Source organism: Capsicum annuum, chromosome 4, assembly GCF_002878395.1.
Source record: "Capsicum annuum cultivar UCD-10X-F1 chromosome 4, UCD10Xv1.1, whole genome shotgun sequence".
NCBI lineage: Eukaryota > Viridiplantae > Streptophyta > Magnoliopsida > Solanales > Solanaceae > Capsicum > Capsicum annuum.
The window spans coordinates 35089256-35108760 of record NC_061114.1 but is presented as its reverse complement, the minus strand read 5'-3'; positions in this window follow the sequence as shown (position 1 = coordinate 35108760).

Below are 19505 nucleotides of genomic sequence, written 5' to 3'. Positions count from 1 at the left end.
GTCTTAAATTACTATTCCATGTTCTAAGTTTATGTTCAACGTGATCTCCATGCCATTGTCTTGAATTAAAGAAGTTGTACGAGTTGCTCATGATATTGTAGCAATATGGAATGACCATGTTATTGAAGCCATGCAAGTATATACATATTGTGTGCATTCCCAATCATGTGATAGTTTGTTAAGAATCATTTTTATTATGAAAGCCTTACTTATGATATTGTGAATTGTGGACTCAAATTTTGTGATCAAGTCATATCATGTGTGTCAGTTTCCTCCTATCGAGTCTTGGGGGTACTTGTACCCAAAAACTATAGTTGTGTGCCTAAAGCCATTTCATGTTTCCCGATATCCAAACTCAAGCTATGGTTTCATAGACTTCAGTCAGTCATGTGACTCAGGAAAAACCTCATGATCTTAGTCAGTTGTCAAATATCAGTAACATTCCACCAGTCAACGAAATTTAGTAAGATTAAGTCATACACAATCAGTTATTCATGTCCAGTCCCTCCAGATGGGAGTAGAGGTTAGCACCGAGTGAACCCAAGGATGGGAACTCTCCCGCCAGTTGAGAGTGTGATTCTTAGTATTCATCTTTGTGTTCCAGAACTACGTAGCCAGCGTAGGTTGAGACATCTTAACCCATCAAATTAGGGTTGATGAGGTGGCTTAACCCGTCAGTTTAGGGTTCCCACCGTTCTCATTGAGTACCCGCCAGATAATAGTCACTTACAGGCTGTCCTTACCCGTGGTACGGTATTGAAACCCCTCCAGTCGAGGCAGATATTGGACCCCAGCTTAGCCATAATGGCATACATGGGGCATGTCGGTTAAACACTACTTCCCACAGTTTCAGTATCAGTCTTAATAAAAGAACTCAGGGTGTTCTTCAGATTTTAGTATATACAGGACTGTCAGATACAGCCATCCATGTTATTAGTTTCAGTATCAGTCATGACAGTTATTAGTAAACCATGTATTAGCTTACAGGTCATGCTATCACGTATTCACGGTCCCAGTTTCTATATATATGTGTTTGCACTCCTACGTTCATATTGGTCAGTCAGTGTTGTTAATGCATGAAACCCGTTATGTTCAGCCTATCTTCCTCATACACTCAATACTACAGTTGTTCTGACGCATTTGTGCTATGGTGATTTCTTTTAATGTTACACCATAGGTTCCAAGGCACGAGCTCCAGCTTAGCAGTAGCAGTAGCATTCCAGTCGCAGAGACACAGTGAGTCCTCATTGATTCGAGGACAATATGTTTTGATACATTTATTTATTTCTTCAGTTCAGTTTTATGGAGTTAGTTGGAGATATGTTTCTTTAACTCCTTATTCAGATAGTTTAGAGGCTTTTAGATTTATGTTCAGATTTACGTTCAGACTTAGCTTTCAGATTGAGTTGTTTTGGGTATTTTCACCCATATTATTTTATTCAATTAAACCTTATGGCCTTACAGTTCAATGTATTTCACATTATTATATCATGATTTGCAGTATATAGGTACAGATATTAGTCATGGGTTAGATTGTGGTCCCTCGGGGTCATGAGCACCATGTAGCATTTCGGTTTAGCAAATCAGGGTATTACAAAATTTGGTATTAGAGCCTAAGGTTCAATAGAGTCCTAGGAAGTCTGAAAGCCGCATCTAGTAGAGTCTTGTACATAGGTGTGTTGCGCGACACATTTATGTGTGGGAGGATATAAGATGTTTTAGGAACAGTCGTCTTTCTTCATTATTCATGTCATGCTAGAGCAAATTCAAACTATACATATACAAATAGAAGAATTCCATACATCAATACAATAATATAAACCATCCTAAAAGATGGTGTCACAATGTAAGAACAATTTACATACAATTCAGAGTCTTAAAATACAATCGATAAACCAAAAAGGAACACAAGTCTATCTCTAAACAAAACAAGACATAAAATAGGTAGGCAGGGGTAGGAGGTGAACTCTGGAAGCATAGAGCATCCACTACCTTAAATGTAGTAAATCATCACCCAAACTCATTTGTAGTGCAATGCACTCATATCTTGATCTACACCAAAATGTGTATAGTAGGGATGAGTATTATCCATTTGTATACATTAGGTTTCATAGGCTGATTGATCAAAGTAGAAAGTATGGTATATAAATAGTCACTACGAGCACGTCACCAATAATAAAAAATTATGAAAAATGGTATCTTACACCTTCTCTACAAATAGTATAAAATATATCACATAAACCAAATATAAATACAAAAAGAATACAAAATAGATATACATCGAATCAAGCATGAAAGCACAATACTAAAGATGAATAATGTATAAGATGCAATGAGGTTGATTATAATGATCTGATATGTCTAAGGTTGTTGGATAACCTCAGTATATACCTACCAAGAAATACTCGCAAGGTAGGACCTATGGGGGGTGGGATTCGCAACCCATATACAATCCCAGTTACCAATACACTATATTAATATTCATAACTCCTTTTCAGATCATGAACTTTTGTAGAAGGTTTTTGAAGGTGTCATATTTCGATTAGAAAGAGAAGTATTTCCACAGTGGTACGAATGTCTCATCAATGCATGAATGATATGAGGATGTAATGCCTATAACCAAACTAGAATAAGAATCTCCAATCCAATAAATGTACACGTATGTAAGTGAAAAATCCACTCAATAGGGAAATCATCCCAAATCCAACATAAGCCATGTACCACTAGAGTGAAATATGCAAGAAATATATCATTATTACAACATAAACCCTAAATTAGGCATTTCTACGTGGAAGAAACCACCAAATGTATACACAAAGCCAAACTACCAGATAATACCCCTACACGAGCCACATACATTACAATTATAGTATCAAACCACTAATAATAGCAATATAAGTGTAATGACCCTCAATGACATTTTCTATATCTCCACTCATTTTTGTCATTGAGAACTTTCATATAGCTTCCCTAAGTCATTTATGACTTATAAGAGCTAATAGATTAGTTATCATGTAGTTTATTTGGTTTTTAGAGCCAATTCCCTATTTTGACATCTTCACTAGTTAGAATTGGCTACTGGATGAAATCTTTAGTCTAACAACCTGATATTCCCATTTTAATAGATCCAATATCCTCAGAATGTTAATTTTAGGCTAGGTGGACCCTCGGTCTGGGTCCTAAGACTCCCAAAATCATTTTAGGCTATAGGCTAGAAGTTAAGAAAAACGGCACGTACTTTTCAATGAAACAACCTTGGATGAAAATTTTGTCTTTGACATTAAGTTTGGAATGTCAAATTTTATAGGGTAGAATAATTCATTTCCATATACGATATTCTTAATAAATCCTGAGGCATTAGCAGAGACTCAAAATAATTCAAAGTCTTATTGCATCCTAGCACACACATAAGTGCACGTGGTCTCCCAAGTAGTAAAATGGACTATAAAAACAAGTATCTATCCCACATAAACATGTACTTAGAAACAATCTAATTCTAGAATTACTACGGTGATTAAACAAGTGCAAAAGTACACAATAACATTTGAGATTTACGAACATAAAGTAACCGTAAACAATTCGATAATGTGTAGTATTGGAGACAACAATAGTGAAGAATCTACGGTCATGGTACTATAATAAAATCATACTTATCCATAAAATCTTATTAGTTTAGTTCATTATCTTGGTTTTTAATTCACGGGATTGATAACATGGTTGTGGTCTTCTAAGCCTTTAACGGTCTATCTAACTCTGCCCCACAACTATATTGTTGAGCGGGGATGTGAGAACTAAGTTGAACTCATTTATATTTTATCTCATGTATGAACCAAATCAAGAGAATTATCTATATTCCTATCCTAAATGCAAATCCTAGCTTCAATCCCTTGAATGTTAAAGATCTCATTCCATACGTCTTATTCTAATCTATATTTCTTCCTAAATATAGATTTATCCTAAGGGTCGAGAGTACGTAAAATAGTAAAAACAAGGATTATGAAAAATTAATAATTATAATAAACATAAACCAACTCAAATATAAGCTTAATTAATCATGTTCTTAGTCGTAACCCTAGAAGAGAGTGTTTAGACACTAATGGTTTTACAACAAATCACAAGATATAAATTTATTTATAAGAAAAATAAAGTAAAGGAAAGATTAATAACCCTATAATAAGCCTCATCAAGTGTATTTCCGTACCCAAAAGTCATCTATGGTGCTTACAACTAGTCCCCAGTGTTCTATTTATACATGGAAGCCAAGTGCTTATTTTGGAGTCAATGGTGTATCACGCCCATGTGTTAGCGCGATAAGGGAGTGGAGCGCCCTTATCATGGATTCTAAAAAAAAATCAACATTTTTTTTGTGTTCAATGGCGTGGCATTCCCTTATCTCATGGGATAGAAGGCGTGGCATGCCTTGGTGCTGAAAAATTCCAGATTTCGTCCATGTTTTCTCCATCTAATTAGATTTCAGTTCCTCACTCGTGGTTGTCTTTACACTTAAAATTCAGCTAGTGTAGCATCCAATCATTCATTTTAACATCTAAAAATTCTTCATATACCATCAAAACCAACAAATTAGTGCTTAAACACAATAGAATTCAACAAGATTAACTAGAACAACACATAGCTCAAGCTAGTGATACTAGTTTTCTCATCTAAAATTTAAGTGATTGTTTTCATTTCAAAATTATTTTGAACACAACTTAAATATTATAAACATGTATTTTAATAATTTTGTTCTAAATTATATGAATATGAACTCAGTACGCACACAAGAAGTCCTCAAAACTAGGCCAAATAGTTGAGATTATGACACTTAGGTGCATAAATACACCTAACATCACCAACCCACACTTAAAGCCTTGTTCGTCCTCGAATAACTCTTTAAATTTAGCACCATATATAATAAAGACTCCGATATTACTGCTACAAATAAGACACTTAAGCTAGTACTATAATGGCAACACAAATAGCAAGTTGTGCCCTAAGCATATCATATATATTTGAAAACTCGTGAATTCTACTTCCAAACACTCTAGCTTCATGAATTGACTCAACCAAGTTGGAAAACTCATTCATATTACTCAATTAAGAGATCATATAAGTCACTTAAAAATCATGAAACATGTGCCCTCACCATAAAGAGAGTTACCCATATTCATTCATATGAGAATCAAATTTCGCTCACTCTCGTGAAGAATTCACATGACACATAAACTGAACCATAGACTTTTCCTTAGTGTAGTAATCCACTAATATCAAAATGTTAAGGTTCAAGATCAAATAGGAATTCATGGATTGTAATATAGGCTATGATATTGGTAGGAACTATTCTAGCCAGTAATAATGACTATCATCCCTAAGAACTTTAGTACGTCACATTATATATTGACATTCTCTTTTAGATCCAATTTCTCACAACTTTTATCTTCCTATGTCTTTTTATTTTGCCCCATCTCTTTAAGCTAGTTCACACATAGTAAGGAGGGAGTATTCTCTATTAACACATGATTTATAGTCGGTCAATTTTTCACTTTTCATTGCATTAATTCCAACCACAAAACATAATTTTTTTCAACACCAATAGTTTCTATTCTGAGGCGTCACATCCAACTTTTCCTTCTATATTTTTACAGACCTTAATTTTTTAACTAAGGCTTAGGAGCTTAGGATCAAATTATGTTCAATTAAAGAATAGGGATGGGCTACATATAAGGTTGCCAAATAAATAGGCTAAGGATCAATAGAGCTATCTAAGATTATGCCTAAGGGTAGATAAAAGAGGGTATAAAACATGGCTATCAAAGAAATAACTATATCATCTCCTATATCCAAATTTTTTTATTTTTCTTTACACACACTCCAGATAAGTTGTAGACATCAAAATGGCACAAGTAATGCAACAAAATACCTTACTCATACATGGGCACATTCTTAAATCAAGTAGGATCTCTATAGACTCTAAACCAAGCACTAGCACGAATTCAAAATTAAGCCAACAATGTACAAGAGTCATAAAAATGATCCTAGGTGTCTCGAAAGTAGTCATTCATATCAATCAACATGCTTCTTACATTCAAAACAACTTGCATCATATGATCAAACATAGAAACTAACAAGAACATCTCACTTTTCCTAATATAAAAAAATTAAAATTTATTCCTAAAAATGAAAAAAGGATACTTGGTTCAAAGGATGCCCCTCGGAATGAAAAGAAAATCATGGGGTGGGTAAAGTGTGCCCCCACTAAACTGACACCACAAAACTATAGATAAATGAAGAGAGGTTTTTTTATAATATTTTCAAATTTAGTTGAAAACTAAAAGACAACTAAGAATAGAAATTTTATAGAAATATTTTACTCTAAACAATGGGAAGATTCCCCACTCAACACTTAAAAACACACTTTGTACCCAAAGTGTAATTCAAAAGTAAGAATAGAAATACTCCCTAAGGCCTTTAGGCCTAGCTAGCAGAATTTTTAGTCATCAATGAGGTACAGTGGACTCGACACCCAGTCACTGCTATTCTCCATAGCTTAGAGCTCCAATACTCACACTTCCCATCAACTTGTTACTTAAACAAAAAAAAAAACATGATACAAAGGGAAAACTTAAAAAATAAAATACCTACCTTATCTCGGGTTTCCTCCCAAGCAGCTCTTGAGTCAGTGTTGTGACATGACTCATATAACTACTTCAACTTTATTCCTTTATCCTTTTTCTCCTTCTTGGAGGCCATTTTCTCACCTTTTTTGACCTCTTGAGTGTATACTCTCAAGGCCTACATATTTTTCAAAAATATCCTTTCCAGGATCTCCTTTTGGCTTCTAAACATTTAGATTATGTGGTGTCTTGAGCAACTCTATGAGATAGTCCAAAGAGGTTATTAGTGTATTGTACTCCACCACCCCATACCTATCTAATTTTATGGTCGTGATCATGCACAAATCCTTATAATGTAAAAGTAGATTAAGTGATTTGTAAACTTTGAAGACAACCTCTTTATCACCAATCTCATAGTAGAGTGCTCTCTTTTACATCAATTAGTGCTCCTACAATCACTAAGAATGGATGCCCTTATATGATCGCTACCCTGTCATCTGTATCATAATCAAGAACACTAAAATCAAAAGGTATAATAAACTTACCAATCATAATGAAAATGTCCTTAATGATTCTTTTGGGATGCACTATGGTTCTATCCGCCACTTAGAGCACCGCAGAACATGGCCTCGGCTTACTTAAACTAAGAGTTTTAAAAATAAATAGGAGCATCAATTTTATTCTTGACTCCAAGTCACTCAAAGTATGGACCACATTGCTATTAGTAATTTGTATAGAGAGGGTGAAGATCATAGAATCCTTCATCTTTATCGACATCTTTTTTATCACAACAGAACTGCACTCCTCAGTAAGTGCCACTATCTCAATATCATTCAGCTTTATCTTATTTGTCACCACATCCTTCACGTACTTGAAGTACGTAGGAATACCGTGAAAAATATATAACAATAGAAGGTTAAAGTTCTCAGAATGTGTCAAAAAAACTTCTTAAAACATATATTTTTAGCCTTTTTAAACTTTTGTGAAAATGGTGGTGGTGGTTTCTCTTGTATACACACAACTTTCTTAGTTTTTGGGTACTCAGACTTCCCTAAACTTTCACCATGTTTGGCTTCAACTTGTATCTCCTCTACCTGCTTTGGATAACTCTACCTAAACCTCCTAATTTTTCTTGAGAGGTCTATTAATGAGATTTATACCACTCCATAGGGTGATTTCCATAACCTGTTTCAGATTCTCTATGTCAATTGGTAAAACACCTTGAGGACTGACATTTTGGGCCTGAGATAACTATCCCAGCCGTGTCTATTTTTTTATGGGAAAGTTGCTATTTTTTTATTTTTTTAGCCATTTGTTTTTTATTGGTCAGGATCTTTTTCAAGGTATCTTGAATATTACTACCTGCATGTTTTGTTGTTGCTAAAGTTGCTGACTCTGAACTTTATTATTGTTACCCCATGAATGTTTGGGCTGACTCTGCCACTTGTGATTGTAGGTGCTACCATAATTTCCCTTTTATGCATTGCCCATAAAATTTACTGACTCTAAATTTACACCACATAAGTATGTAGAGTGACCACTAATACCATAAATTTCATACCAAGACGGGTCTGCTAGTCTGCATTTACTTATGACTAAGGTTGCTTCACACCGAACTTACTGAACTGCATCATTATACGATCTTGTAAGGCTGAATATTTAGTTGTTAAAGTTGTGATGCTATCCACATCTATCATACCTGTAGGCTTCTTCGCTGCACCTGTGGAAATATTACCATGCCAATAGGAACTACCTTTTACAATTCAATTTAGGAGGTCATAAAGTTCATCATATGTTTTCTCCAAAGCTTGACTAACTGTAGCTAAATCTAGCAATATTTTTTTGTTTTAGTCAAGAGCTTCAACAAAAGTATGAAGTAATACCTCATTGGTCTATTGGTGATATGAACAATCTCTGAAATGAGATATGAACCTCTCTCATTCATGATATAAGTTCTCATCTGGATTTTTCTTAAAACATAGAATATTACTATGCAACCTTGCAATCTTTCTAGATGGGAAATATTTGATGAGGAACTTCTTCATCATACCATCCCATGTGGTGATAGAGTTTGAAGGTTCTGCCTTCAACTATTTCTCCACTTTAAACTGAAGCAAAATGCGATAAATGCCAAAGAGGGCAAATTGCAATACACAAAGTCAAAGTCATTAACTTTTACAGACCAGTGTTCCGAATAGCTAGTACTTAAAACCAACACAGCAAAAGAAAAAAAAAATTGTTCATTCGAATAACTAAAAAAAACAAAGATGCAAGAGAATACGAACCCACCACCCTACACTTAAAATGAAGCACTATCCCAGTGATTCCAATTAAGGGACGGGTAGGAACTATTTTGTCCAAGAATAGTGACTAACCTCTCTAAGATCTCTAATACACTATATTATATATTTAAAACAAATCTCCAACAGCCAAATTACACCCCTTTTGTCTACCCATCTCTTTTATTTTTGCCATATCTCTTTTAAGCATTTTCACAAACACTTGGTGGACACATAGTTTACTACCACAAAAAATCATTTTTCTCATTCTTTTCTATCTTGGCAATATTTCTAACATCAATTATATCACATAAATCTAACACAATTCAATTATAAACACTAATAACTATTACCTTGTGCATCAATTTCACCTTTCCTTCTTCAATTTCTCACACTACTTTCTCAAATTCAATTTTTTTCAATTAAAGCACTTAGAAGCCTTTTGGATCGACTTATGGTTTATCAAAAAAGGGATTAGTCAATATATGAGGCTACCAAAGAAAAGGCTAAAGGCTCAATAGGGTTTAACTAGGATAACGCACAAGGGTAGGTAAAAAGAATGTATAAAACAAGGCTATCAAAGAAATGCCTAAATCATCTCCTAAACCCACACTCTTTATTTCATTTCACACACATACCGGTAAGTTCTAGACTTCATATGCAACAAGGAATATACAAAAATCTCACACGCATATGACACATGCTTAGTTCAATAGGGTCATCATAGACTCTCAACCAAACAATAACATAAATTCAAAATTAAGCCACAAAACTTGACCCTAAGAGACTTCATATGCGATTCTTGTGTTTGTTCTACAAGTTAGCTAATGCCCTCCTCATATTTTTCTTCCCTTAGCCACTGTAGACATGGTGGCAGTGGCAACTCCTTACGACTTTCAATAATTTTAGTTTTTGAGTATTCAGACTTACTTGAATTATCAACAACTTTCTCTACAATCGGTTGGATATACTCTTGATCTACATCCTTCCTATGGTTATTCAGATCTACCAATAACTGGGTTTGACACTAAAAGTTGTTTCAGCATCTCTTCCAAATGGCTCGTTTAAGTTGTGGCCTACATGTTTAGTTTTCGTTCCTAAAACTATTGTTGGTTAGTCTGTGATTGAATTTATAACTGAGTTAACCCTGTTCGATTGCAGTAGTTTATATAATTTTGCAATTGCTCATAGCCCACAAACATTACTGAATTGATTTTTCTAGCACACGTATCTTCTAAATGATCAATTTGACCACAAGCCAAATACCAACTTGCATTCTATTCCTCAGATAGAAAAGTATCCGCATCATATTGTAAAGGTCCCGTCCATGCACTTCCATTAAAATTTGGACAATAAACCTCATGATGTGGTCCCCTACAAAATCAACAAGAATCGTCATCACTTAATAACCATCTATCACGGGCTGACATCTCAAGAAGAATGTGAGGAAAAAATAGAAATAAAGAAAAATAAAAAGAAACTAAACCAAAACTATATACAACTTAATATATAAAAACTAAAAATAAGATAGTTGCCTAAAAATAAGTCCCCGGCAACGGCGCCAAAAACTTGACAACGCCCAAGCACACACATAAATGTACGTGGTCTTATCAAGTAATATAGTGGCTTCAAGGAAGCCCAAGTATCGATCTCTTAGGAACTTGCATTTACCACTTATCCTATTCTAGTTTAAGTAATTGAGGATAGTAGCAAATAAAGTTGTAATTTTGAAAGTTAAAATTAATCTAAACTAATGCATAAAATAAAATCTTGGACAATCAATGGAGGAAAGCTCAGGGTTGAGGCATTTCCAATAATCATACAAATATCTATTCCTATCACACTTTAGTTGGTTATTAGATTGTTGATTCGCAAGTTTTATGCTACGATTTTAGTCTCCCGACCTCAAATCTTCTATCTAGTGAACATTGTACCTACAACTCCCGCAGAGATACAAAAATTCATCTAAATCGATAAAGTTATCTTCTTGTAATTGAATCAAAAAAGGTTTCTAGGTGTATCCCTATCCTAGATTCTAATTCAAACTCCTTATTTCGTAAAAGAGTAAGAACCTTGTTCCTTAATTTCTTCATTCTATCCTATGATTATCCTCCTGGATTCACATAGAAATATAGATTTATTCTAATGGTAGATAATCATCAAAATTGTAAGCTCAAGAAATCAAGAACAATCCATATGATAATCCACAAGTAAACTATAATAAAAAATATTAAAGAGCATTCATGTTCTTCGCTTCAACCCTAGAAAGAGGGTTTTAGCCTTTATGGAAATATTCATCATCTAATCCCTTGGAATGATGATACAAACTATAAGAAAAACTAAACTAAAGAATGATAAAACCGAAAAATAAGTTGTGTTAGCCTCCAATGATGTTCCAAGTTGATCTAGTTTTTCCAAGAGATCCCAAGATGATTAAAACCGAGTTTGGGATATTACATTAATAGTATACAAGTCATAAAACCGACTTTTATTGAGTTTCCATGCTATTTTACTTCAGATGGGGAGAATTATCCCAATTTTGGGCATCAGCGCGACGCGAAGACATTCAAATTCACAATTGTCAAAAAATCGGACAAATTCCAGTAGATGTTCGCGATTTCAATACGTCGCGGGGCCTCCTTAAACTCTAAATTAAGCTACACCCGCCATATTTCCAAAGACTTGGGATTATTCAGAATCCATTGATGTTTTGAAATCCTCCATTGACCAGCTGTACAGTTGACACTCGCTCAATACTTTTTAGGAGTCCAAATTGCATCCAACTTGCGTCTTGTGCTATTGTTGAGCATTCCGAGCCTTTTTGAGTTATTTACACTTGATTTGAAGAGTTTATATCCTAAATATATCATCATAATCCATGAAACAAGCATCATAAATCATTAAACACATCAATTAATAGCTCAAAACAACACAACATCCTCACCGATGAACTAGAAACACGAGATAAGCATAGGCTAAATTCACATTGAGCTTTAACTCATTGTTTTCACTATTTTCTCGATCCAATTGACCCTTGATCATTATAACTACATTTTTTCACATATAAATACATAATAAAAACCTTATGAACTCATTATAACACATTACAATCCAACATAAGAGACTAGACAACACCTAGCTCAATCTAGTCACACTAGCTTTCTTGGTTGAACTCTAAATGGTCGAATTGAATCAAAACTTGTGTGGAAACACCATTAAACATTGTAAACACATAATTGGGCACATAATTGCTCATTTATATCATTATTACTGCATATATCATAATAATCATCCTCAAAACAAGGCAAAATAAGCTAGAATAGTAGAGCTAGAATGCATAAATTCGCTCAACATCAATATAGAAGCTATAAATCAATATAAGACAACATCAAAAATCTTGAGATTAAAGGATAAATGCATAGAGTTTATATGGTGAAAATCTGGACGTTCTACATTCATTGGCGTGCTATGCTGCCTAGATTGCATAATAGGGTCGTGAATAGCCTTTGGTAGTATTTTTAATGGCCAATTCCAGTATCTCACCACAATAGTGGTGTTTAATGGACCCTAGGCCACATGGTAAGGATGTGGCACGCCCCTATGTTAAAATTGGGCATCTTTTACTCCTATAAATAGGACACTTAAACTCAATTATAAACACTTTGGACGATCTTAGGGCTTGAAGAGAGGATGAAGAATACTTAAATTAGAGATTTTATTCCATTAATTTAGTTTATTTTTTTATTTTAACATGTATTCTTTGATTATGATTACGTCTATGTCCATGATTTTCTAAAGCCCTTTTCCAGGGTTAAGGCTAAGAACATGAGTACTATTGTTGTGTATTGACTTTATTTTGGTTTTTTATCATATTTTTTTTTAGTTTATCCTATTTATCCCTATTTTATGGATGAAATACCCTTATAATTCATGTATAACCCTATCATAAACCTAAATGGATGAATGATAGAGTAGAACGTGGGATAGATAAAAAAGGATCATAGTCTCAATTTAATGTTGTTATGATTTGCATTTAAGATAGGAATATACTTAACTTCCCTATTTAGTTCAATTATAGGATATAATATGAGTGTATTTAACTTAGTTCTCTCATCCCCGCTCAATGATGTAATTATGGAGCTAAGTTGGATAGTTGACTAGAGGTTTGGAACGCCATAGTCTTAATATCAACCCCGTGAACTAACAACAAAGAAAATTTACCTAACTAATGAAGTTACATAAATAGTATGATTGTTCATAGGTCCTTAACCCTAGGTTTCTCCTTCTTGACTATTAAAGAACCTTACTTTACTGCATTGTTTAAGTTTACATTTAGTTATAACTTGCAAACTGTTGTGGTTACGTTTGCACTTGTCTAATCTCTATAGTTGAACTGAAATTGGAATAGTTTCTTAACATTAGTTGTTGTGGGATTGATACTTTTATATTCATAAGGCCACTATATTACTTGGGTGGACCACATATACCTGTGCGTACATTTCGACACAGAAAGTTTTTGGCATTGTTGCCAAGGCCTTGTGAAGTAATTGCTTTAGTTTTAGCTTTGATTTTTTATTTTTTTAGTTCTATTCATTTGATCTTAGCATCTTGATTTGTAGGTACAGGTTTAATAAGCTAGTAAGCTAGCAAGGGATAGGGATTTAGTTGAACCATACCCTGAACTAGAGCAATGTTTACACCAATGAAGGAGAGAAACAGTACTTTTCTATAGAATCCTACAAATTTATGATGAGGAAGATCATCCTAAACCTATGGTAAAATATCCACCAACCCCTAGGATAGTTTTTTAAGTGGCAATCCCACTTCTAACTAATGTCACCTTTGCAATCTACAGAATGGCAGCTGAAGGTAGATTTCAATTAAAGGAGAATATGGAGAAGCTTTTGCACAACGGTGGGCAATTTACTGGGCTATCATAAGAGGATCCATAAGTCCACTTGCAAAATTTTATGAACATCAGTGACATATTTATCCCCACGGGTGTGTCAACTGATTGCATAAGGCTGACACTCTTCCCCTTTTTCACTCTTGGGGGAAGCAAAGAAGGGCTTGAATGCTTAGCTAGAAGGTTCAATCACAACATGAGATGATTTGTCCTGAAAATCCCTCAGCTATTTTTTTTTATGGTAAGACTACAAGATTACACATTGAAATATTGAGCTTCAAGCAGAAGCCCGATGAGAACCTGTATCATGATTTGGGGAGGTTCAAATCTCTTTTTTGGGACTGTCCACATAACCAATAGTACAATGAGGTATTATCTCACACCTTTGTTGAAGCACTTGACCATAAAATAAAAATTTTACTATCTTTAGTTGTAGGTGGTCAAGCATTAGAGAAAACTTATGATGAGCTCTATACCTTGTTAAAATGCATTGCTCAAGGAAATCTTGACTAGCATGGTGACATGTCCAGGATCTCAATGAAAAATATTGTGGGCATGATTGAAATTGATAGTATAATAGACGTAGCCATACAACTATCATCCATGAAAAATCAGATGATGACACAATTCAGCAAATCGGGTGTGCAATAGACTCAGGTACAAGTAAATGTGGTACAACAGACTCCAACATGGTATGAGATATGTGGCAATACTGGTCACTCTTCATACTTGTGTGGTGCAAATTTGGAGTCAACAAAATTTATAGGCAATGTACTAAACTCGATTTATGGTAATACCTAAAATCAAAAGTGGCAGACTCAGCCAAATTATGCATGGGGAAATAATCAACATTAGCAACATAGTACACGAGCTAGTTACATTGAGGAAACTTTAAAGAAGATCCTAGCAAAGCAAGAAGAAAAGGATACTAAAATCAAAATTCACAAAGTAACTCAGAAGCAATTGGAGCAACGATTGATGATACTAGCTCAAGCACAAAATACTAGGCCCCAAGGTGTTTTTCCAAGTGAACCCACCAAAAATTAAAAACAAGTAATGGCAATCACCTTGAGGAGTGATACGGATATTAATAACAAACATCTAAAGAAAAATTTAGAGGTACAGGTAGAGTTAGATCCACAACAGGTTGCAACTAAAGATGCTGATAATTAAGGAAAGTCTGAGTACCCAAAAACTAAAGCTACTAATCAAGTAAATAAAAGGCCATCACTATTATTCCCATAGAGGCTTAAGAAATCAAAGGAGGATGAATGCTTAAAGAAGTTCTTTGACACGTTCAGAGAGCTTCACATTAACCTTCCTCTTTTAGCTGTTTTGTAGAGAATGCCCTAATACGATAAGTACTTAAAGAATGTGGTGACCAATAAGATCAAAGTACAGGATGTTAATACCGTGGAACTTACTGAAGAGTGCAGCTCAATGGTAATGAGAAAAATGCCTAAGAAAATTAAGGACCTAGGAAGTTTCAACCCTCTCCCAATAAATTAATGGTAGTAATGTGGTCCATGCTTTAATTATTTGGGGGCAAGTATAATTTTAATGTCGTTATTAATGTTCAAAGCTCTATATTTGGAGAATCCAAGATCATGCTCGGTGGTACTCGATGGCAGACCGAACGAAGGTTGATCCCGAAGGAATCATTGAGGACATACTCATTAAGGTTGGTAAGTTTATTATCCCTGTTGAATTTATTATTTTGGATTATAATTCAAATTAAAGGGTATCAATCATTATGTGATGTCCATTCTTAGAAATAGAGGAGCACTAATAGATGTAAGAGATGGCACTCTCAAAATGAAACTAGATGACAAAGAGTTGGTTTTAAGAGTCTACAAACCACTAAATCCACTTTCCCAATATAAATACTTATGCATCTTTATGGTGATGGAAGTTTATGAGTGTGGGATGGTGGGTCCACCATCAAATACTTCTTCAGACTGTCTTATTGAGTTTCCCAAGCCATCGCCTAAGCCTGGAGTAATGATGATTGATAAGCTTGAAAAGGCTATTACTAGAAAAGATGATAACCTTGAGAGTTCAAACTTAAGAGGTCAGAAACGAGTGAGAAGATGGACTCTTAATAAGAGAAGGAGGATGAGGAAGTGTGGTTTAGTTTAAGTGATGTAGATCATGCTGCGACACGTAATCAGACACTGCTTATGAGGCAACCCAAGTTAAGGTAGGTATTTTATTTATCATATTTTTAGTTTTTGTGTCACGTAGTTTTTGTATTTGTTGAGTAACAGGTTGTTAGAAAGTCTAAGTACCAAATACTTGGGCTAAGGAGCATGGAAGAGACTAAGTGTTGGCTCCTCGGACCCTCTTAATGTTAAAAGACTCTACTAGCTAGGCCTACAGCCCTCAGGGAATATTTATATCTCTACTTCTAAGTTTACTTTAGTCACAATGTAAGTTTTAAGTGTGGGTGGGAAAATTGCCATGGTTTCGGGAGAAGTGATGTTGTGGGGTCTTAATGTTTAATTATTTCTTAGGTTGTTTTTGGATTAAATTTGAAAAATTACAAAAATATTTTCTCTTTGTTGAGTCTAGTATTTATTTTGTGGGTGTTAGTTCAATAGGTGCACACTTCACCCACCCCATGGTTATTCTTTTTGGTTCTTCTCCTTAAGGGTGCCCCTTGAACCCAGTATACTTTTTCTTCTTAGGAGTAAATTTTAAATTTTTGTGTTAGGTAAGTGAGATGTTATTGATGGTTCTATGTAAGATTGCATGATGCAAGTAGATTTGCATGTGAAAGCATGTTGATTGTGTGAATAACTACTTTTGAGATACCTAGGCTCTTGTTTATGTAACGCCCTAAGTCTGCACCCTGGACGTCACACGGTGCTTACAATTTGGAATGACCACAAGCTAACCCATAACTGGTACCTGCTATGAGTACTGAATAATAATACTGATAACATGTGCGGAAATATAACTAAAATGTTGTAAGGTTCTCAAAATACTAAAATAAATACTAAAGATTGATAGTAATAATGAAAAACTGAACATTTGTCTAAAATGGTCTAGTTTGAAAGCCTCTAACTGTCTAAATATAGAGTTCATGGGACCAATCCCCAAATAACTCTAACTACTGAACATACTGAACTACTGAAATGCTGAAATAATAACTCTATCCTTGAAATATGAGAACTCACCATTATAGCTACTGCTGATAACCTGAGCTGTTAAGTACGGCTACAAGCCCATGCATCTGAAGCTATAATATGAGACATCATAGCGCAAAAGAAAGAGTATGAGTTAGTACATTTAATATACTATTATGCTAGATGAGGTAAGGCTAAAATGCATGGGCTCATATACAAGAACAGTAACTGACTGAATGATATGAACACAACTGAATGAGAGTACATAGATAACTGAAACTACTATAACTACTGATTATGCAATGTTGTGCATATACATACATATATATATATTGTATCTGAGATCATACTAAAACTAAATACTGATTTATAATAATTAAGTGACTGATATCTGAGTTTACTGATAACTGGGTGACTATTTCTAGCAGTCCTAATTCTGTAGAACTGAACTGAGTTCTATACTGAGTCTGAAACTAAATTTGTGGGAGTGTTCATCTAACCTACATACCTCGATTATAAATTGAGTTGGGGTCCAACTTGTGACCCTAGTGGAAGGGTATTAGCACCGTGCCATGGGTACTAACAATAGGAATACGGATCCACTAAAGAATCAACCTCATCTGGCAGGTGAGATATATGTTACCATCAACTGGCAGGTGAACACTTTATCAACCCTCAACGTAGAGGTTGATAAATGCAACCTACACTGGCTATGTAGTTCTGGAACTAAGGACTACTACTAAAGATCACAACCTCAACTGGCAGGTGAGACACCATCCCTAGATTTTCTTGGTCTTAAATTCTACTCCCAACTAAATAGACACTAAGATGATCACTAGATTGTGCTAGGCTTGAATGAAATATTACTGATTGTGTTAACTGACTGAACTAGACTGAGTTCACTGAGGTCTATAACTGACTGAGAACTACTATTTGTAACGTTACTTAGACTATATTGTAGCTACTATAATTCCAAGTAAACAACTATATTTTTGGGTATTGAATACCCCCGGGACTCGATAGCATCAATAGAAAAACATATTACTTCTTCACGATGCATTCATTTAGACATTTTGTCAAACACTTGAGAGGAATGAATTTGTACATGAATGGGAACACATGAAATCATGTCATGAGTTCACTATTCAATTCGCATAGGCATTCTATCAAACACTTAGGGAACAGTATTAATGCACATGAAATTCATCAAGACACAAACATTATGTCTACAACATTCAACTTGCAAATTCAGGGGTTTTACATGATGATCACATAATTCTACATACATGCTAATTAATTCACTTGAAACTTGTAATGAGTCTTTATTTGAAAACCAAACATCAATACATACATGAACACTATCCAATTTAAACATGTATATCATGAAATCAATAAACTTGTAGTTACAAAAATGGTTCTTGAACTCCAAGGGTATAAGGAAACCCAAGGATGAAAACCTAACATACCTTGGTAATTAAATTCATGAAAATCATTGGTGCGATCTTAAAGCTTAGACTTGAAATTGAATAATCTAGGATTTTGTTCTATAGAGGATTTAAGAGAGAGAGATAGCGATTTTGCCCTTAGGATAACTTAATTTCATGTTTTAGGGCAGAATAAAAGTGGGTAAATTCACTTAAATACCCCTATGGATGCGGTCTTACTTACAAAAAAATGCACCCAGCAACGCATAGACCGACACACTGCGTCATTGGTGTCGACGCGATAGGCGATGCGTCACGTCGAGTTTGCATCAATTCACTATTTTAGTAACACAATCATCAATGCATCGCGGTGAGATCGCATTGACTCACTATTTTGGTCATTCAAACATCCCTCAAACAAAGTCCGAAAAATCCAAAACTCATCCAAGAATATCTATTGATATTCCTGATCATGAATTAACTTAAAAATAGACATTCTAAGGTCGTTAATATAAAAAATAAGATCATCGAATTATTATGGATAAAAATAATTCTAACTATGAACATTTAGCTAAAATTTCTATGTCTGGGACCATCCTTTGACTTGCTATATAGGACTAAATTAGACTAGGACTATTACGGGGTCTTACAATATCTCCCCCTTTGTAACATTCGTCCTCGAATGAGACTCATTAAGCTGAGAATATTGATAGACTGAGTTTACATACTGAACATGCATAGCTTAAACATGATTACATGACTAAATCTATTAATCAACTGAGTTTTAACATGGTACATTCATAACTGAAGAATGATTACATAATTAAACTGATTCATGGATGCATGACTTTCATGGGGATGATATGCAATGGTAATTGATGCCAAGTTTGTAAATGAAATATGAGCATGGAACTGAGTAAATCTAAGGAAGGTTGTTACCTTGGGCTGAGACTTAGATTGCGGAGAAGGGGTAAGGATACTTGGTTAGCATATCTTCTTTTGTTTCCCAATTAGCTCCCTCAATGGATTGATTCTGCCAAAGAACTTTGACCAAAGGAATTTCTTTGTTTCTAAGTCTAGTAATCTGATGATCAAGGATTTTGACTGGGACTTACTTATAAGGGAGATTGTTCTGAACATCTATACTCTCTATAAGT